General features: G+C 38.0%; 1 protein-coding gene across 1 annotated transcript in view; it reads right to left on the bottom strand.

The window, feature by feature from the left end:
• LOC127644694 (receptor-type tyrosine-protein phosphatase F-like) overlaps positions 1–18,085 on the bottom strand; it is a 279,674-nt gene extending 261,589 nt beyond the window's left edge. The window contains exon 1 of the mRNA XM_052128010.1: positions 17,798–18,085. The gene's annotated coding sequence lies outside the window, so the exon portion shown is untranslated. The remainder of the gene's footprint in view (positions 1–17,797) is intronic.
• Positions 18,086–23,180: the final 5,095 nt, after the last annotated feature.

Genomic DNA, 23,180 nt, shown 5'->3' with positions numbered 1-23,180 from the left:
CTGTATCCAGCTGTATTAGGCAGGGAATCTCATGAGCTTCAATGAGTACATTCACATGGGCAGTTATAATCAAGGTACAGCGGGTTTTTGCATACTCAAGCTACAGTCTGCATCTGTCTGTCCATGTATACATGACATAATGAATAATCTTATTGAATATTTGCAGGAAGAAAACTGCACCAGTTAAATTCAAGGCACGCATCACCTCTGTCTTTCTGAGCACGCAAGGCCAAATGTGGTCTGATTAATGTGTATACATCAGGGCTCCAGACTGAGACTAAATGGTCGCATTTTGTGGCCATTTTTCCTAACAGTGCGATTCAACTTTGCAAGAGGTTGCACTGGTGCAATTGCAAAGTTGGCCGACATTCTGATTGTCCGAGATTCTGATTGCACATGAGAAATGTCAAACGGCAAACATTCCAATAGCGAAAGGTAACAGCTCTACACGGATCCGTCAGCATATCTCAAGGCTCAATGGACAGATCAGCGTAGAGACGTGCATTTAGTGCAGAGACAAAAACCACATTGTGTCGTTGAATAAACTAGTTTAAAATCATATTAAATGGCCCCAACATTCTAAAAACCATTGAAAAGGAATGAAGGAGAAATCTGTACCATGAACAGACAGAAATTGTAAGGATTTCAATCCACACATCACAGTTATAAATAAATATTTACCATTAACTTATTTCAATATATCGGGGTAGTGAGGGAATGCAATTTATTTCTAGATGTGTTTTACTTTTGACAAAATGGCATAATTTGTTTTATGGTTACTGTCCATGTAATCACAGTTTTACTTGTACCTTATGGTATACTACCAATACAACAGTTAAAACTATGGATACAAAGGAACTTTCTTTCTGTGTAAAATCTTTACTAAGGCTCTCTGATTGTAGAAAAGGCTTCCAACTAAACTAAATACTACAACTAAATGATTTAATTTAAGCATACTGTTATGCTTATATAACGAGCGAAAAATAATACTGCAAGATGGCGCACAAACAGAAGAAGAAACTTCTAGAAATAATGAATAAATAAAGTCCAATAATCCAGTATGTCAGGGATTTCCCCGATTGAACTGCGTTAACAGAAATAGTTAAACACGGCCAGCATTGTGAAGCACTTTAAAACGGGTTAATTACCTCACTCAGACTCATCCTATTTATACATGAGATTAATCACAATATACGCAACATGTATGTTATATTACAACTTACATCTGGCTAGACAATAAAGTGAATGAACAGGTGTACTTGATTTATATTATGTACTAGACAGAATTTGTAACTTGTATTCCATAACTGCGTTGTGAATGTGCGGTTTCCATAAAAACATGAAATGCAATCTCCCAATCAGGCTACAAAATATAAATATGGATGGGTTTTCCAAAGCACTCAGTAGAATGTTAGCAGCACTTAAGTAGTACGTAATCGCTAAGGTGCATTTCCCAAAAGCATCGTTATCTAAGTAGTTTGTAAAAACATTTGTAAATTAACGAGAGCTTTGATTCGCTCTTAAGCCCATTAAGTGCAAATTAAACATACATTTCTGGCATCTTTCACAGTTTATCAAAGACAATGGGACATTTAATAAATTGTATTAATATAATTTAAGGGCTGCAACAAATTATTATTTTGATAATCGATTAATGTAACGATTATTAGAATGATTATTCTACTATTGGCGATTATTGCAATGATTAATCATTAGCTCTTAACCGATTATTCAGCTTGTGTCCCCACTTAAAAGGTTGTATTAAATGTGATTACTAACAGTAAAGAGGACAAAATCATTTTTTAACAATTTTCTTCACGATAAGAAATGCACAGTGACATATATTATGATTCAATAAGTCGTGAGCCATCGCGTTATAATCTAGCTGCAGCAAGTGCATGCTTGAGGGATGAGCATCCCCGCAACAGAGTGTGCATCATCCAGGTGCAGTTTCAATCTCTCCCCCTTAGATCGGGATTTGTAGTTAATTACATGACCTGCTTCCATATTATTTGAAATTTAATAAAGCTACAACGCATTAAATATAATGGCATTAAAGATGTTTCCTTTAAAGAGCTCCGGCTCCGCTTATTGCACAATGAGAGTGCTTCTGTATTTACTTATTTGGTATTTTTGTATAATTTAATTATACTTTGCGATCTACATAAGCTGAATGGTTTAGAGTGCATCTGGACTGTGATCTGTGTAATTCTTCCTCTCCTCAGTCTGGCGCGAGCTGCAGTGCTGCTCTCGTGCGTCATCATTAGAGTTTAAAGTGATCTCGTTACGTGAAATGAGATCAAACGACTATTCGACAATGAAACATTTTTATTGTCAAAAGACACATAATATATATTTTGATAATTGGAAAAAACATTGTAAACTATTTAAGAGAATAAAATTATTGTTGTAAAATCACTATGAAATCAATAGGCAGTCTTCACAGTCTAAATTTACAAGACACGTAATACAGTATAACATTATTAGCTTTCTTTGATAAGCATAACTGTAATGGCAATAGAAAGTTGACATGCTCTTATTAAACAGATTATTTAAGAAGACATGTTAGTAATGTGACATGCAGATAAAACTTATATAAATATGCCATAATAAAAAAAAAATGTGGGTAACAATGGAGATTAGTTGAGTGTGCAATGAGAGATTCCCTCTCAATCTCTCTCGCTCTCTTCATCCTCTTCTTCTTTCTTCCTCCAATGGCTGGTTCAAATTAGGGCTGTCAACGAATATTCTAAATTCGAATATATATTCGAATAGTTTTAAAAAACAGAAATTCGAAGGTGAAAATTAATATTCGAATGTGGAAAAAAAAACGCGCCCGTGGTAGCAGATGTGCGGCTGTCTGCTTTGCGAGTGGGCGTGCTGCCTGAGGGGTCTTTGTTGTCACATTTCTGGAATTGTGTGCCTCATTTTATTTAACGTTAAACAGAAACATGACTAAAATGTAAGGCTACTGTACTGACTGAATAGATGTTGCATGAATAAGGTAGGTTAGATACAGCAGTTTCATGCACTGCAGGCTTCCACTGGTTTGATTATTTACCGTTTCATGTCAAGGAAAAGTTCCATGTTTACCACAGCACAGCTCGCTCGGAGCGTTCAATGTCGGTTCTATATACTGTAAAACTTCAATTAATGTTAATAATTTGTTTTAATCACTGAATGAAGCCTGCTATATTTGGGACAAGAGTCGCGACCTTATATTGCTTGCACAAAACTCTTGATCAGCACTCAACATTTGTTTATTGTTGTTGTTCTTTTAAACCGTTATGCATGAGAGGCGTGAGGGCAGAGAGAGAGAAAGAGTGCCTCGTGGCGTGTGAGCGAGAGTGAGGTCTTGGCCATTAGTTGATTTACTTGTTTTTGTGTAGGTAATACGTTGTCAAATATGTTTAAACTTAAATAAACTACCTATACAAATAGTTATGTCTCTTTGTATTAATTTGTCCTGTTATTGACGTAATGCGCGTCATTGACCAAATGCGCAACCAGATATTCAAATAGTTCGAATATATGTGTTTTTTTTAGAGGGAATATTCGAATGTCATTTTTGAGCAATTTTGACAGCCCTAGTTCAAATTGACTCACCTATAGTCTTTTTACAAGGCAGTAACAAATTGCATGATGCATAATGGCAGTATACAAGTACACAGTGCCAGAAGATTGGTTAATATTTAGACAGGTCTATGAGTAGTTCAATACTGATGCTGTCATTTTAATCCTGTTCTGTGTGCATTTGTTCAGTTTCCAGCTAAAAAACTTTAGACTACGTGAGAGCCCCTTATGATTCACATAGTGCACATTCACGTTACATGCATTTATTGCATCAATTTCATTCATCTCTACTGGATCTGAAATGATTAGTTGACGTTATCGACAACGTCGACAATAAAACATTGTCAACAAAAATTTTCGTTGTCGAATAGTCATTTGAAGTAATTTCACGACTCTCGTGAACACAAGGACGGCCGTTACCAGAAGCCAGTGATTATTGTTCATAAAGTTATCAATATGGACATTTTTCTAACAAAAACGAATCACTTCGCTTCAGAAGGCATTTATTAACCTCATGGAGCCGTATGGATTACTTTTTTGTAGGGCTGAGCAATAAAATGATATCAATATTTATCACAATAAAAAAGCTTTTGAGTAATTTTCGATATTTAGCCTGTGTTCTACATCTTGTGTGTGTTGCTAAAAATGCTAGCAGTTTGGCTTTCTTGTCGTATGTTTCCACTGGCGCGTAGTGAGCGAATGTGAGCGAGCGCTTTCAATTCCTTCCTATGGAAGTCGATCGTCAAGCTCGTGAGGTGGATTGTAAAATTGACAGCAGCATGGGGCAAGCGGTTCCTTAGCGTTGGGATTGGCTTTGTGCAGATTTCTTCCGCGTCAGTGGAAAAGCAGCCTCAGACTGTATGAATTTCCGGATCACCGCATTCCGGATCCCAGATTGATTCCATCTTAACTGCAAGACATCATGATGACGGTTACGCCCTCTCATTGTCTCTAGTGAGCAGCGCGACAAAACAACAGTGCTGGTTACATCATATCTGATCTTTCTGTGCTGTATTCTTGAATATTTTTCTCTAACACTGAAACACGCTTCACTGATGCCCCCGCATCTTCTTTTCCCCACATGTGAGTAAACAGAGCACCTTTCCAGAGCACCTTTAGACCATAAAGTTTTTTCATTCTAAATTTAGTTTTATTAAACAGCATGTTCCAAGCCTTTAATAATAAACAAATAGATTTCTGTTCTAATTTTGTGAAATTCTGACAAGGATGAAAGACAAAACAATTACTAGTTTGTAGCCTAGTCTTTCTTTAATGAAAATAGAAAAATGGTCCACTCAGACTTTTACATTTTCAAACGTTTCTCTCTGGAGATACCCCTGAACCCCTATGCAGTATCATTCCTCAGTCAAAAGGGCTTCTATGCCCCCATAATTGGATATCTGTATGTATATACAGTGGGTACGGAAAGTATTCAGACCCCCTTAAATTTTTCACTCTTTGTTATATTGCAGCCATTTGCTAAAATCATTTAAGTTCATTTTTTTCCCTCATTATTGTACACACAGCACCCCATATTGACAGAAAAACACAGAATTGTTGACATTTTTGCACATTTATTAAAAAAGAAAAACTGAAATATCACATGGTCCTAAGTATTCAGACCCTTTGCTGTGACACTCATATATTTAACTCAGGTGCTGTCCATTTCTTCTGATCATCCTTGAGATGGTTCTACACCTTCAATTGAGTCCAGCTGTGTTTGATTATACTGACTGGACTTGATTAGGAAAGCCACACACCTGCCTATATAAGACCTTACAGCTCACAGTGCATGTCAGAGCAAATGAGAATCATGAGGTCAAAGGAACTGCCTGAAGAGCTCAGAGACAGAATTGTGGCAAGGCACAGATCTGGCCAAGGTTACAAAAAAATTTCTGCTGCCCTTAAGGTTCATAAGAGCACAGTGGCCTCCATAATCCTTAAATGGAAGACGTTTGGGATGACCAGAACCCTTCCTAGAGCTGGCCGTCCGGCCAAACTGAGCTATCGGGGGAGAAGAGCCTTTGTGAGAGAGGTAAAGAAGAACCCAAAGATCACTGCGGCTGAGCTCCAGAGATGCAGTCGGGAGATGGGAGAAAGTTGTAGTAAGTCAACCATCAATGCAGCCATCCACCAGTCGGGGCTTTATTTTAGCGGTGTGACCCTAAGCACACCGCTAAAATAACGAAGGAGTGGCTTCACAACAACTCCGTAACTGTTCTTGAATGGCCCAGCCAGAGCCCTGACTTAAACCCAATTGAGCATCTCTGGAGAGACCTGAAAATGGCTGTCCACCAACGTTTACCATCCAACCTGACAGAACTGGAGAGGATCTGCAAGGAGGAATGGCAGAGGATACCCAAATCCAGATGTGAAAAACTTGTTGCATCTTTCCCAAAAAGACTCATGGCTGTATTAGATCAAAAGGGTGCTTCTACTAAATACTGAACAAAGGGTCTGAATACTTAGGACCATGTGATATTTCAGTTTTTCTTTTTTAATAAATGTGCAAAAATGTCAACAATTCTGTGTTTTTCTGTCAATATGGGGTGCTGTGTGTACAATAATGAGGAAAGAAAATGAACTTAAATGATTTTAGCAAATGGCTGCGATATAACAAAGAGTGAAAAATTTAAGGGGCCTGAATACTTTCCGTACCCACTGTATACCTTCATTATTATTCAAAATGAACAGATCATCTTATAACATTCATATCTAACTGCACTCAATTGATAAACTCTATAAAATATTGTCATATTTTCATAGAAGATCCCTCAGACACCACTGCATTGGCTGTGTCTGGGCCCCAATGCAGTTTTGTAAAGACTATTTAGAGTGTATATGATATTGTTTTCCCTTTGTTTTTTGGAAATTAAAAAAAAATTGCAATGTGCAAATGTGATTGAATATTGTGATAAATATCAATATTGAATGATTAGAAAAAGAATATTGTAATAATATTTTTTGCCATATCTCCCAGCCCTACTTTTTTGATGGATTGATGTGCTTTTTTGGGCTTCAAAATCTAAGGTACTATTCACTCCCATTATGAAGCTTGGAAGAGCCAGGATATTTTCTAAATATAACTCTGATTGTGTTTGGCTGAAAGAAGAAATTCATATACACCTAGGATGGCTTGAAGGTGAGTAAATTATGGGATAATTTTTGGGGTGAACTAACCCTTTAAATTATGTATTCTTGTCTTTGTCCAGTGAACAGACATAGTTGACATGGGGGGGGAGTTTGTGGGCCCTTCTGTGATGGTTCGGCAGTCACCAGCACCCCTCTATGCCAGGACTCCCTCCCGTCACCTCCATCTGGCATAACAGTGGGAAGACAAAGTGCCAGAACTGCATCTTCCTTTCTCCTGCACACTGCTTCCTCTTATCCTCACGATACAGTCTGGAGACTACAAACTACAAACCCAGTCCAAAAATCTGTATAAAACAGCATAATACAGCACCTTCCTCCCCGTAACCATACTAAAACAGTTGTTGCATGCTTTGTGTAAGGATTTTGTATATAGGGACTGCCAGAAATATTTGTTTTCTTTATTTTCTGCATTTAGAAGAATGAATTCAGAATATTCCACAGTGTTCATCGTCTCTGTTCTTCCATAAGGTTAATGTAATAAGCACCACTCTTTCTGAACCATGTATCTGCAAACCGCAGTTGGCATGACTGGAGACTGCATTACCATCATGTTTTTAAAATGCAGTGTTAAGTTGAAAATAGTTTTGAAGACCCTGCGTTCTGTTACATTCAGTTGTGCTTCATCTAAATGTTTGAATTAAAGTTTTCGTCTTGTGTGTGCGCACGCTTCCCTAGAGTTTAGAGCGCTGTCTTTGCCCTGGACAGAAAATCACGCTGCACTCTGTTAGTTTGTTGCTGGGATGATTCATACTTCCTCCCATTTAACTCAGAATTTCAAACCTCATGCAATGGAACACTACGTTCTGTTGGATTTACAACTCATGTGGAAATCTTCAGCTCTGATTTAGCTGAAATGCAGGTGTGTGAAATCATACAAACAAGTCAGCACTGAGGGAAATTTACAGTCAATGATAAACCTTCACTTTTATTAAATAATACACATTAATGAGTCAAAGTTTCTACATTATACCACAATAAAACTTGTTTAGCAAATGTTTGCGGAGACCGATGTTCAAAACACAGTGGATTAAACTATCTTTTGATTATCGTAAACCTGTAGAGCAAATGTTAGCATTGCAGCATCATTTATCAGTTTGGTTGCTATGAGACCAACCACCAACGTTCCATAATTTGAGTTGGGACCAGAGAACCGGTACTTTTTCAGAACAGTTCCATTTAAAAAATAATAATAAATAATATAGCCGCAAGCGGCAATTATTGGGGGCCAAGCGCATATGGAAAAATTACAAAAATAATCTGATTTGCCAGGAAAAATCCTGTGGAACCCTAACCCAAACCCTAACCACCTTCAGGGAGCTGAAGGCATATTCACTGTTCTCTTACAAATTCATTTCGTTTTATTGTAGGTAAATTTAATATTCAAACTACCTCAGCTACAAGTTTAAAGTTAATCCATAACTGAGATTTAAAACAGAGTTTAAAGAAATGGAGCAATTGCCTTTAAATTGTTTAACTTGGGTCAAACATTTTGGGAAGCCTTCCACAAGCATCTCACAATAATTTGCTGGAATTTTGGCTTATTCCTCCAGACAGAACAGAACTGAGTCAAGTTTTTAGGTCTCCTTGCTCGCACATGCTTTTTCAGTTCTGCCCACAAATTATCTATCAGTTTGCGGTCAGGGCTTTGTGATGGCCACTCCAATACCTTGACTTTGTTGACCTAAACCCATTTTGCCACAACTTTGGAGGCATGCTTGGTGTCATTGTCCATTTCTAAGACCCACTTGCAACCAAATTTTAACTGCCTGGCTGATGTCTTGAGATGTTGCTTCAATATATTCACATACTTTTCCTTCCTCATGATGCCATCTATTTTGTGATGTGCACCAGTCTGAAGCAAAGTACCCCCACAGCATGATGCTGCCACTCCCATGCTTCACAGTTAGTTATGACGTTCTTCGGCTTGCAAGCCTCACCCTTTTTCCTCCAAACATAACGATGGTCATTTTGGCCAAAAAGTAACATTTTTGTTTCATCAGACCAGGGAAAATTTCTCCAAAAAGTAAGATCTCTGTCCCCATGTGCACTTGCAAACTGTAGTCTGGCTTTTTATGGTGCTTTGGAGCAGTGGCTGAGCAGCCTTTCAGGTTATGGTGCAATAGGACTTGTTTTACTGTGGATATAAATATTTGTCTACCAGTTTCCTCCAACATCTTCACAAGGTCCTTTGCTGTTGTTCTTGGATTGATTTGCACTTTTCACACCAAACTACGTTCATCTCTAGGAGACAGAATGCTCCTTCCTGAGTGGTATGATGGCTGTGTGGTCCCATGGTGTTTATATTTGTGTACTATTGTTTGTACAGATGAATGTGGTACCTTCATGCATTTGGATACTGCTCCCAAGGATGAACCAGACTTGTGGAGGACCACAATGTTTTTCTGAGGTCTTGGCAGATTTCTGTTGATTTCCCCATGATGTCAAGCAACGAATCACTGAGTTTGAAGGCAGGCCTTAAAATACATCCACAGGTACACCTCCAATTGACTCCAATTAGCCTATCAGAAGCTAATTGGCTAACTGCCTGAAGGCATGACATCATTTCCCAAGCTGCTTAAAGGCAAAGTTAACTTAGTGAATGTAAACTTCTAACCCACTAGAATTGTGATATAGTCAATTAAAAGTGAAACAATCTGTCTGTAAACAATTGTTGGAAAGATTACTCATGTCATGCACAAAGTAGATGCAGGGTTCAACGCAGGATTTTTTTCTAACTGGGACAGTGCATCATATTTCTATTGGCCCTGACAAACTTTTCACTGGCCCCAACACAAAAATTACAAATAGCTGTTTTTACCATCATGGCTTTAAAAAATACGTAAGAAGATAAATATTTTTTACATATCTTGTGTTTTTAATACAATGTTCACCAGGGGCCTGGGTAGCTCAGCGAGTAAAGATGCTGACTACCACCCCTGGAGTCTCGAGTTCAAATCCAGGGTGTGCTCAGTGACTCCAGCCAGGTCTCCTAAGCAACCAAATTTGCCCAGTTGCTAGGGAGGGGAGAGTAACATGGGGTAACCTCCTTGTGGTCACTATAATGTGGTTCGCTCTCTGTGGGGCGTGTGGTGAGTTGTGCGTGGATGCCGCGGAGAATAGTGTGAAGCCCCCACACATGCTATATCTCCTCGTTAACACGCTCAACAAGCCATGTGGTAAGATGAACAGATTGATGGTCTCACATTCAGAGGCAACTGAGATTTGTCCTCCACCACCCGGATTGAGGTACAATGCCACCACGAGGACTTAGAGCGCATTTTCGAATTGGCATTCCAAATTGGGGAGAAAAAAAATACAATGTCCCCCAAAGTTTTAGCACATTTATAATTTGCAAGATATGATTTATGCCATATGTAATCCCATATGCGCTTTACAGATATGAATTCATAAATACATCATATTAACATCAGTCGTCCTTCCATTTATACATGTGTTTTTTTAGCCAAGAGTTCTGTGGAGGAGATGATGGGTTTTCGGTCATGCTGTCATGCAACTTTTGCCCATGTGTAGTGTTTTCACAAGAAGGATCAATGATTTAGTTACTGAGGTAAAGATTTGATAATTGGCTAAGAGAAGGCTTGCTACTAAATCGGTTGTGATGTGTAATATACAGTAGGTAGATATTAGGCCTAATCTGTGAATTAACAATGTATATAACATGAAATCAGACAACCCAAAAAAGATCAACACTGACTTATTACCATGAACAAAACAAAAATACCTGTATGGTCCAGAAATGCGACATGTTACAGGTGTTTTATGAGGATGATATGAAGTAGACTGTTTCAAATATTCATGTTCACCCTGCAGCTGAACAGCTCTGATAATAATAGCCTAATAGCCATAGTGATCTTGCTTCTTTTCATATAAAACACCATTATCATGTCAAATTAATGTTTACGTTTTGAAAAATTACCTAATTAAATGTATATTTACATTTTGGAAATTGAGCAGCTCGTGATTTACAGACACGTGTATAACTGGGGTCTGACAAAGTGAAATGAGAAAAAATGTGCTTGTTTTTTTACAGTGGGAATAAAACTAGCACTCTGTCCATTTACGAGATTGCATGCATGTTAAACAGACTACGCTGCACGGAGAGAGATGATGATGAGACATATGCATGGAGAGACATGGATTTTCAATCCTATATAAAGAAACTGTTGATTTCTTGTGTTCCAATATGTGGATTATTAATTTTCACCAACATGTAAAAACGATTTTTGCACATTGTGAACACGGAATGTGCGGGGATACTTAAAATGTTGCAAAACACGTTAAATATCACTCTATTTTCTACACAACAGTAATAGCTGCTACTAAGACACTTGGCAAAGAGCAAGGACAGTGCTAGGAGAGTGCACTCGTTGTCTGCACGATCTTGTGTGTCTTGGCGCGTCCAGTATATTATGCATTTGTGCGTCTTTCCAAGATAAATATACTCACGCTCTCTCCTCGTTTAGAAGACTTTGTTCGCTCTGTGTAATTTTTGTCCTCTCTCGCTTGTTGTTTGCTTGCACTAATGTTATTAATGCAGCACTGGCCTGATCGGGCAAGTGACAGTTCTAGCAACTGGCCCGAATCTTTCTCACACTGGCCATTGGTGAGTCCTTATTGTCGATCCCTGAGATGTCCTAAACAACTTGCCAAATCTATAGTTTGCTAACATGAAATCTGTCGCGTAGTTAAGAAATTAGTTTTAATGACTTCAACCTAAGTGTATGTAAACTTCTGACTTCAACTGTATGTGGCTCCCTCTGGTGGACAAACAGTACAGCTTTTATGCCTATGAACAATACAGTTGTGAAGTTAGGTATTTCTTATGTTACAGCCATGCCAAATTGATTGAATTTTGCAAGTTACATCAGAATGTTCGTTTGTGCATGTATACTATGTTTTAAGTTTAAGATATGTGCACACAAGATATGGGTCAATTATTCATAATAGGCCATACCCAAAAACCTGTTGGCTAATATCTTCTGAATGATTTTCCAGATATAAATTAATTTGATAACTTTTGTCAGTAGTTTTAATGTCTGTAGATAATGTATAAAAAGATTCGAGTGAATCGGGCAAACAGCCTAGGATGAGATTGAAAAAGTAGTTTTTAATAAAAAATGTATATGGTTGAAAAGTTTTTATGCAGAAATGGAAATTCATGTGACCACATCATTTGGAGGCACTGATGGATTCACAGAAATAAAAAATGTTTGTTATCCTATACAGTTCTGGAGTTAATTCAACTGCTTTGAGCACAGTTGCATAATTAGGATTTTCTTAAGCTATTGCACCCCTAGCATAAAAAATGTGAATTAGAGTATTCTTTTGTCTATGTGTGTAAAGTTTTGTTAAGTTTGAAAATTGCACTCACAATATACAGGCTAATTATTCATTATAAGCCATGCCCCAAAGCACATTTGTTTATATTTTCAAACGTTTGGACATATACAAATTATTTTGATAACCTTTTTGTTAGGAGGGTCTGTAAATTACATACCAATTTTCGTGAGAATCAAAATTGGAGAAAACCTTTCTTGCGGAAATGGAAATTCAAGTGACAATATGATTTGGGGGCACTAATGGGTTCAGAGAAGCTACAAATTTGTATTGTAGCATATACGGTTCCAGAGTTATGAGCAAAACCGCAAATAGGTTAATTACCGTGTGGCCGATTGTCACAAAATTTGATATGCAGTAATTTGAAGGTGCTGAAATTTTATTGGCCATTGGCAGCTATTTTTGTTAATTTGTCGAAACGATTTTGTAAGAATATGTTAGTATTTGAACCAAAGAAGATATTTAATTTGAACTTTGTTGCTCAAACGGCTGTAAAATTATTTTTTAGTTGTAGCACCCCCTAAGGGTGAAACTGTACGAAACTGATGATGTCTTCTAAACATCCTGTTGACTATGTGTACCGAATTTGGTTACTTTTGGAGTTTGCATTGAGTAGATATAGATCAAATACTCAAATTGCATTAAACCAAAGGAATTGTATCGTTAATATCTTTGGAACGATTTTTTGCTAGGGGTGGTCTGTAGATGATGTATACCAAATTGCTTGTTGATCAGACAAACGGTCTAGGAGGAGTTCGAAAAAGTAGGCTTTTCATAAAATTCTAAATGGCAATTCCAGGCAATTTCAGCAGCTTTGCTGCTTGGACCCCTAAAAAGAAGCAAATCAATACATTTAAAATAGGGTTCAAGCAGCTTTGCTGCTTGGCCCCCTAATAAAATAGTGTTGTGGTTTGTGTGGGTGTATGCGCACGTGTGCATCTCATTCACAGATGCTTATTAAAGCACTCATCTGAAACAGTTTCATTGCATAATGAAATGTGATGACAATCATCATAATGGGAATAGGTAACATCATTCAGATCGCATAGTCATAACTCATGAGTCATAACATAAGAAAAGTATCAACTTGTAAAATACAACAAGCACATTTGTTTCACTCACAAACTAGAGTTTTTAGCCACATCACATCACTCTGTGAGGATTGTTTCCCCACACAGTTTATATTTCATGAAGTAATAAAAAATTGGATTGCCCCCAAGAAACATACATACATGTTTTGTCACATTTATTGCCTCATGAATCATAAACAAAATATAGGAATTGGCATGTTGTTACTTACAGCAGATGATCCCTCATCTCAGAACTAAAAACAGACCTAATACTACATAAAGTGCAGAGATGTTTAAATAATCCTCCCAGAGTGACATGAGCTTGGCTCTCACTGTGAGATCTGCTGTGTTTGCGCACAAGCACCGTCACTTGTTGTTGCCCGAGTCTATGTGTGAAGGAAAGAAGCTGCATGCAGTCAGGTTCTTAGCCGCAAGCAAATAAACCTTAACAAATTATCGCCGAAAATATCGTCGATATTTCCATTATCGCTGAGAAAATATTTACATTTTCCCAGTTATCGGCTAATAATATATTGCCCGCTGATTTTTCGTGCATCCTTAGTTATCAGTTCCTGATTTTTTTCATCTACAGTGTAAATCACACAGCATGACCAGTGTTGTTAGTATTTCTTCAAAAGTAAGAATTGCTAATGGAACCGAAAGTGGAATGAGAACAAGAATTGTTGAATTCCGTACAATTCCCATACCTAACCATAAGATAATTTAAATGTATAAAGTTCCTTCCTCCTGAGCTTCACAACCAAAGTCCTGTTTGAATATGAATATGTCCTGTTTGAACTGGAACTGGCCTCAATTCCATGGGCTGTATATAGTGCATTATCATTTGGTTCATTAACACAAGAAAACCTACACTGGAATTCAAATCACTATTTGAAAGTCAAACCACCTTGACCATCAGCAAAGTCATTGCACCCCAAACAGAACTGTAAGTTTTCTTCATCAATATTTAAAAGACCCAACAGCATTTTTTTATTGTTAAATACACAAGCCCATTAATGCTGCATAAATGTTAAGGAATCAATCCTCCCTATCTGTACTGTGCCTTTCTACTCCCTCTACATTCATCTTCCTGAGTGACAGCGCACAGGGCCATGTGCATGTCAATATGTCAAGCGGCTGGCTGATTTTATTTGATTATTAAAGATCGTGGTGACCAAAAAGTGTAGCTTCAAGAGCATTAACAAAGACAACGAGGGAAATTGTTTGTGTGTGTGTCTGCGTGTTTGGGTTAGAGTAGGGTGGATAGGGAGGTCACCTTCACACAACTCAATGGTAGTAATCGTACCTCGGACAAGTCCTCATGCCTAATGGAGCCACCACAATGGGGACAGATGAACACAATAATCTAATAAATCACACACAAAGCACTGCCACCACAAATTGTGTTTTACGGTTCTCCCACTAAAGAGGCACGGTCGAGATACCTGGAAGTGACCCATGGCATCATTGCCATCACATGCCACGCTGCTAAAAAACATCTTATTTTAAAACTGAATTATGGTCAAATGTCAAAGATACATCTAAAAAGTAGGTGGCAATATTAACACACATCAAAATATAACTTGTGAACAAGCTGGAAAAATAACAGAGCTGGTTTTCTCCTTTTCTTTTGCCTTTTGATGGCGCAAACCATCAAAGCTTTAACGTGACAAAATAACGTAGAACTTCAAACACAGGGGGTGCTTCAAAATAGCCTCAGCCACTGTTCGTATAGGCCTAATGGATCTAGGCCATTTCTGGGCAAATGTCTGTTTCCACTTTACGTTTTAAATGGCGATGTCCCATAAAACTGTGGTGTAAATGGTTTATAATGCCACCATCAGGCTCACTAATGGAGAACCTGTTTCCAATCAGCATCCAAATTACTACAGAATTAGCTTCCAGACACTTAACTACTTCACTGGCCTCTAAACACTGAAGACACTGAGAAATATTTTTACATTTGGAGTTTAATTGACAGCAACTTGGAAAGAACTAAGAACTTTGTTTGATTTCAAAGAAGGAACTCCTCCTGTGTTCAAGTGACAAGCAATTAAACCTAGTCTTTGAAGCCTTTGTTTTTTATTCAGGTGCTCGTGATCTCCTTGGAGAGAACTGGAAAGTTCTGTTTCTGGGTCATTCCTAAAACACTGAAAACTTTACAACCACACCATGTCACAGTGTCTCTTAAAAAAGTGTTGAATGGGTCAAATTGTTTAGCCTAAATAAAACCTGTGTTCCCATGCCAGAGCCCAATTTGCCATCGAGAAGTCCAAGAGAGTTGCAGTTCCCAGATATGAGTCCTATAAATGTTAATCACTGACACCACAACTGATGCACTGGAGAAATAAAATCTCTCATTAGTGCCCAGGCCCTGAAATTACCCAAATTCAGTGCATATGGAAACCATAAGACAGCGTTAGCAAAGGGGAAGTTTGCACCAAGCGGCTTTTCAGCATGTGGCAACAGAGGGCCATGTGTTCTGAAAGTGCCAGTTAGCTCCCACTGCCAGAATGAAGGCAAAAAGGTGGCATGGAGAAAGTAGCAAATGGCAGAATCACAAAAAAATAAAAATGCATGCACATGCATACTTGAATAAAAGTAAAATTGTCAAAAATTCAAATTAGAAACGTTTATGTTTACCTGCTGACTGCTGCTACATGATACCTATATTTTTTAAGTGAAACATGTTGACCTTAACTGTATGCTAATTATTCTATTGGTTTCTAATTTGTGACCAATTTGTTCAGCTGTTTATCCACGTAACATTGAGTTGCCTTGTGATTCAGCACAGCATCAATTGCATGACATCAGCCTGCCTGTGATCAAATCACACGTGTGTGTGTGTGTGTGTGTGTGTGTGTGTGTGTGTGTGTGTGTGTGTGTGTGTGTGTGTGTGTGTGTGTGTGTGTGAGTGAGTGAGTGAGTGAGTGAGTGAGTGAGTGAGTGAGTGATATTGGTGGAGATATTATCAGTTCATCTTTATGGCTGTCAAAATGCAGACCTTTTTATTTTTCATCCAGCCTATAGCCTTAGGAGCATTTTCTACAAAACTAGAACTGACAGAATATTTACGTAATTACACAGACTAAAGTTCAGTACCAGCAGACTGCACAGGATCAAGAAGATTATGTTGTGCTTATCCAAATTATTTAAGACTTCTGATGCAATTGCAGAAAACTTAGTCTCGATTTCCAAATCGCTGACATGTGCGCTCTAAAACACCTCATATAGTATATGACCTTTTATTTGTTTTAAATCAATAAAAACTGTACAATTCTAAAGCCCACACTTGTCCATATAGAATCTAGCATGCTCACGTACTGTATGGTCACATATATGAGCTCTCTTCCTAAAATAACTAATGACGGATGGAAATGCAGTTTGGAAGGACCTGGGAAAGGGCAACAAACAAACAAAATTATCCAAAATATCTATAGCACAACAGCATCATTGTTCTGCTCGTGCCCTGCCGCGCGAGCGAGATTAACACAATGATGTCTCGTGAGCTTTTTACCTCTTATTCCAGTCTCAGCACAACAAACACGGAAACCTTTCTGTGAAGCCCACCCAATATTAATTTCAAAACCAACGCTAATTATACTTTCCATAAGACCCGAATGCCTATAGTTTGATTCTAACAGATATATAAAATATTCTAATTTAGAAATGCATAAATCATTATATGATATAGCGATGTTGGACTGCAATACGATAAGATTCAAATGCTGGACACATTTTTTTTTTCGTTCTATCAATGTTGCTTGAGGCTACATTTTGACTACAAAAACTGTGTGTGTATAGTATGTGTGTATGCCTCAAAATATTCACGCTTTTCCAAGGACGGTGGCATCTTGAAAAAAAGGCACTAAATCTTATTCGAGTTGCGCGTTTGGAATTCAATCTTTAAAAAAATAAATAAAAAATAAAAAACTTATAATTCTTAGAATCACACACAACAGAATCAGTTAGAATGCATGCATAAAATAAACCAAACGTTTCGTTTGCACAACACTATGGCGTAGCAAACATATTTGACATAAGATGCGATCAAGCATCTTTGGAGAACTGAGTTCGCGCAGTCAGTAATAGAAGAATGTCCCGCGACACTTGTTCACTGTTTATTTATTTATTAGAGAACTGTCTGCTGCATGCTCCCGAAAACGAATACGTACAATGCATTATATATTACCTGTGGTCAACAGTTCATATGATTAGTCATCATTAGCTAGTTGAGACAGTTACAAAGGACAGAAGAACTACATTGTGTCCTGCAAGACACTTGCTCCTCTACACATGCTAAACATTTAGTCCACGAGAAACTACTAAAATGAGACCACCCTGGCCACCCTATAACTTGCTATACTGAGAGAATGGCACATCTCCGCTGTTTTTATGTGAAACCATATCAAACTGGACGAGTTTTAAACGGTTGAGTCAGCTAATGAACTAGCTTAGCCGACGTTAACTCATCCGTTAGTTTCTGACTGGGAAATACGTATTCATTTCACGTTCAATCCATGCCAAGCCTCGTGTTTTGAGAAGCTCTCGCTTTAATGCAAATAATTACAACCGCATGAAGTACAGCTTTGTGTCAATTTCAATAACAAAACCGAATGGAATTGGAAATGCATTGAACTCACCGTCTCCCCGTTCCGACACGGTTTGCATTTCTTTGAGTGCACGGCAACCGCTCGTTTCACCCTGTTCAGTTGGCCACGTACAAATCCACTTTTGAAATCGACGGGACAATTCTTTGATTCCACAGAGCAACGACTCTTCCCCTACTAATGTGCCACGCGGCCGTTATAATCCCGTTAATGAGACTGGTTGCTGTAACTACGGCAGAGTGGAAAAGCTTCTATTGTTTCGAATCCAGAGTTTGTGTCTCAAACAGACTTCAGCTCCAGTGCGCTGGGAGACTCTCTGCTTGCTTTGCCTGCTGTCCCTCAATCACGCTTTCTCCCTCCCAGTCTGGCTCACAGGTTGCTCGAACGGATTTTCGGGAACATTCGTGAGCATTCGGCCGTTCACGGATCGAGCGTATTAGTCTCCAGCAATGTGGTTGATAACAAAAGACAGGTATTTACTGAGGTTAAACCTAAATAAAAACAGATATTTAGTGAGGTTTTTATTTGGGGGGGGGGGGGTCTTTATTTCATCGGACAGTAGAATATGACAGGAAAGTAGGGTTGAGAGAGTGTGGAAGTTGGATCGGACTCAAACCTGGGTCAACAGATCAGACATTTGTTAATTATGATAACATTAAAAGAGGGATTGTAGTGTTCGACATTTCTTGACAAGAATTTCAGAATCATAACAATCAGTTTGTTCAAATTAAATATTTAACAGATTTGTAATATAGCCTATATACTTTATAACAGTATTATACATGGTCCTTAAACCCAGACTATGGAGATGGAAAAATCTAATTTTCCAATATGCCAATAGGATGATCCGATTCCTTAAATACACACTCTCACACACACAAAATAACTTTCACTATCATAACTTTACTCAATTCTCCCATGTTCATATTAGCTGATGGGTAGATGGGTAGATGATTTCTAGTTCCCAGCATATATTGCACAGGACTCGATGGAGAGTTCATGTTCAAATTAAGTGTTATTTTATGTGTATATGTGCAAGATGAATATAAAGAGAGAGACTTGCTAGTGTTTATTGTTTTGTTATGTTATGTTGACATTCAGAGGAATTTCTGTTAATTTTGGGGGTTACTATCACAGTGAAGAGTGGAGCTTGAGTCTAGTTTGAGGACCAATACATTTTGAGTATTCTACATATTGCTTAAACCAGGGCCGGCCCAAGCCTTTATGGGGCCCTAAGCAGAATTTGATTTGGGGGCCCCTCGGTGCCGCCAATATGATTGAATATTGTCAATACTTGATTATTCACACACTATAAATCTAACACACCCCTTATCAATTGTATTAGTTGTAGCTGTGTTGCTTACAACATACCAATGTCTGCCTGGCATGATTTTACCCTTCTACAGTTTTAATTGTAACAGTAGCACACCTATATTTACCCAATCTTGATATCCCTCTGTTACCAGTTTTGTGGACTTCCTAGAGAATAATTTGCAGCAGAAGCTGTAGACTGCATCATTTCTATTTGAATAAGTGAGTGGCTCCACTTACATTATTTCCCCATTAATTAATTTTCAGTAGGTGTAATGGTAGTGGAAGCTTCGGCCATCAGGTTTTTCAGGGAATGTAAAGTTTTCCTTTATAGGCAGTGGCCCTCTGCGTACCAGATCAGTCCTTTCTGAGTCAGACAGGATAGATGACAACTCAGCTGGGTCAACTGGAGGAGCTGCTGATCCATGGTGTAAGCTAGAAGTTGCTAAGGGGTTGATGTGACATTGATCCCAATTACCACAGAAGTAGAAGGACCTATAAGGAAATTACATTAATAATTATAATTAGAAATATTAATCTCAGGATATTCTACAGTAAACTGAGCAAATACAAAGACTGCTGTGCTATTAACTTGCCACATCCGCTGAGGTTGAAACAGGCATGGAAGGAACAGTAGGATCAGTGGATGCACGTGCTGGGAATCGCTCCTCGTCTGCAGAGGATGGACCTGATGAAAGATGAAAATAATAATAATAAAAGCTAGCCATGTTAGATGTCATATTAGAAGGTAATGCAACTGTCTGTCAAAAACAAAAAAACGTCTCACAAAAGGCATGGTTTATCCATATAAATATATTGATCTGGGATTGTTGAAAAATCATCATCAGCTGTAGCACTGGCACTTGGGGCAGGTGGTGTTGGTTGTGCCCCACCCCAATACAGCAAGTTATCTGTACACCTAAACAACAACTCTTAATCTATAACTAGCTAACTGAGGCATAATGATATTGGAATATAACAGCAAAGACCCCAAAATGGTAGACTAATATAATTCATGTTAAGTTGTTATCAGTACCAAGTTTATGGATTATTTTTTTTACAAAGATTATATACCCAGGAAAGTTATTTTTACACAGAAGACAAAAACTTTAATCTAAAACTAGTTAAGTAATATGCTGTACTATAATATATTAAGATGTCAAGGCTATTTAAGGGTGTTTAATCAAACTTTCCTAAAAAAAGAAGATATGCTACATAGACTATGTTAATTAATTAGCCAGCTAATGTTAGCTTGTAACTTAGCCTAGCTACTTAACATACATTTATCTCGCTGTTTATCTCTTCCTCTGTTTTATTCTTTTCCTTTTCTCTGCACCAGAGGATATGTCCTTTTTTGTGACATTACTGATTTGCTGTCTGAATGTGCTTGTATCCTGCAGCCTGTTAAATTAATATTGCGTTTTTGTATAATTATCATTGTCCATTGACATAGTATATCACAAAAACAAAATCAAGCTGTCATTTCATGTGCTCTTGGGGGCCCCCTGGTGGCCACGGGGGCCCTAATCAGCCGCTTAGTTCGCTTATGCCTTGGGCCGGCTCTGCTTAAACCATTGAGCAATAGCTGTGCTAACCATAGTGACTAAGTTGCACACATAGTGCTCCCCACCAGCATGTTGGCAATTTAGCATGCTAACATTTCTTGTTACTAGCTAGTATTTCACTAAAAGAGTTTCATTTGAAATATTATGACATGTTCATTTTTGGATTTACTTGATTTAGTTAGGTTGCCTATACTTGAAGTATTTACATTGAACTTACATGGTAATTTGAGTTTAACCCCTTCATACGTACAGCCACATATGTGATGGTTAATAAGTGGGCCCCACAGAGTAGCGTCACACATATGTGTTTCTGCAACAGCCAGGTACGTTACAAACTGACAAACTCAAATCGACTTTTGCGCCGACACATGCTATGCTAGTCATTTATATTCACTGAAACAGTTACTCATACAGTCTTTTCAATACGTCTTATAAATAAGTTTATTTTATATACAAACATCCATCTTATCACCAAAGTACCACGGTACAAAGTTTACAGCTCTTATACGTACAGTCTATATACATCAAATGCAATCTTCCTCCGATGCGTGCTGCCATTTGTTTACATTTGTAGTGGTTGTCATTCGTCAAACAAACAGCTACTCAAAGAGTCTTTTCAAGCACTTAATATGTTTATTTTATGTAACAAACAGCCTAATTGTCAACAAAGTACCACAATAACAGTCCACAGCTTGTATGTGCACAGCCATCATATCTAAACATGATATTCCCTTGCATGCAGCCACGTCTACTTATTAGGTGCAGATGTGGTTTATTCACACAAACAGCAACACAAACAGTCTTTTCAGGCATATGATACATTTTTTTCTAAAACAGACAGACTATCACAAAAGCACTACGATAAAATGTAAAACTTGTATATTTACAGTGAAAACATGCTGATCGAGTGTGATTTTTCGACACATGCAGAAAAGGCACTTGACACACACACACACACACACACACACACACACACATGTTGTGTTTACATGTTTTATGGGGACTTTCCATAGACATAATTATTTTTATACTGTACAAACTATATATTCTATCCCCTAAACCTAACCCTCACAGAAAACTTTCTGCTTTTTTACATTTTCAAAAAACATAATTTAGTATGATTTATAAGCTGTTTTCCTCATGGGGACCGACAAAATGTCCCCACAAGGTCAAACATTTCAGGTTTTACTATCCTTATGGGGACATTGCTCACACACACACACACACACACACACACACACACACACACACACACACACACACACACACACACACACACACACACACACACACACACAATGTCTGAGAAGTCAAACAGTGCATATAGGCAAACCGGACTGCTGAATATTATTTGTTCATTTGTTTTTTATAGCTATAAAAACTAAATAAATAAAACAAATACAGTACAACAGACATAACCCATTTGTTATATTTACTATATTATATACAGTATTTAATTTTTATGACAAGAAATAAAGAATTTGAATAAAATAAATAAAAAAATACTCCTCTACACTCAGCCCTGTGAAGTGTCACGTGCAAAAAGAACTCACTCCAGGGGGCATAGCATGTGAATGATGACCTCATGAAAAGGTTAAGAAAACTCATTTCAAACATATGAATCCACTGTCCATAATTGAATCAAGTTCAGCCAAAGAGTTTTTTCTTTTCTTTTTGCACGTACAGTACAGCATGCTCTCAGACAGCAAGTGCAGTGAGTTTGCTTCTTTCTTCTCTGAAAAAATCAATAATATCAGAAGGTGATCAAGGTGATCAGCACATCCTTGAGTTGTGCTGGGGTCAGACAAATCAAACCACAACCTGAGAAAGTAGTTACTATGTCTGATTTCAAAGAAATTTATGGCAAAATTTTGGAAGAAACCGTACAGCATCTTAAAACATCAACCTGCGCCCTTGATGCACTTCCCACATCTTTTTTCAAAAGTGTGTTCAACTGTTTAGAAGCAGATCTCCTAGAAGTGATAAACTCTTCACTTATCTCTGGGAGTTTTCCAAACTCCCTGAAAACTGCAGTTGTCAAGCCCCTCTAGAAAAAGAGCAATCTGGATAAGACCATATTAAGCAACTATAGACCGATCTCAAATCTTCCTTTCATAGGCAAGATCATTGAAAAAGTTGTCTTCAATCAGCTGAACAAATTCTTGAAATCAAATGGATACTTTGACAATTTTCAATCTGGTTTCCGATCTCATCACAGCACAGAGACAGCGCTCATAAAGATAATAAACGATATTCGCTTAAATACTGATACAGGCAAATTATCAGTAATGGTACTACTCGACCTCAGTGCTGCATTTGACACTGTCGATCACAACATACTTCTTGACAGGCTGGAAAACTGGGTGGGGCTTTCTGGGATGGTCTTAAAATGGTTCAAGTCATACTTAGAAGGGAGAGGTTATTATGTGCGTATAGGAGACCATAAGTCTGAGTGGACGTCATGACATGCGGAGTCCCTCAAGGCTCAATTCTTGCGCCACTCCTGTTCAACCTGTATATGCTCCCAATGAGCCAAATAA

The sequence above is a fragment of the Xyrauchen texanus genome, chromosome 6 (assembly GCF_025860055.1).
Source record: "Xyrauchen texanus isolate HMW12.3.18 chromosome 6, RBS_HiC_50CHRs, whole genome shotgun sequence".
NCBI lineage: Eukaryota > Metazoa > Chordata > Actinopteri > Cypriniformes > Catostomidae > Xyrauchen > Xyrauchen texanus.
This window is presented reverse-complemented; position numbering and strand designations above follow the sequence as displayed.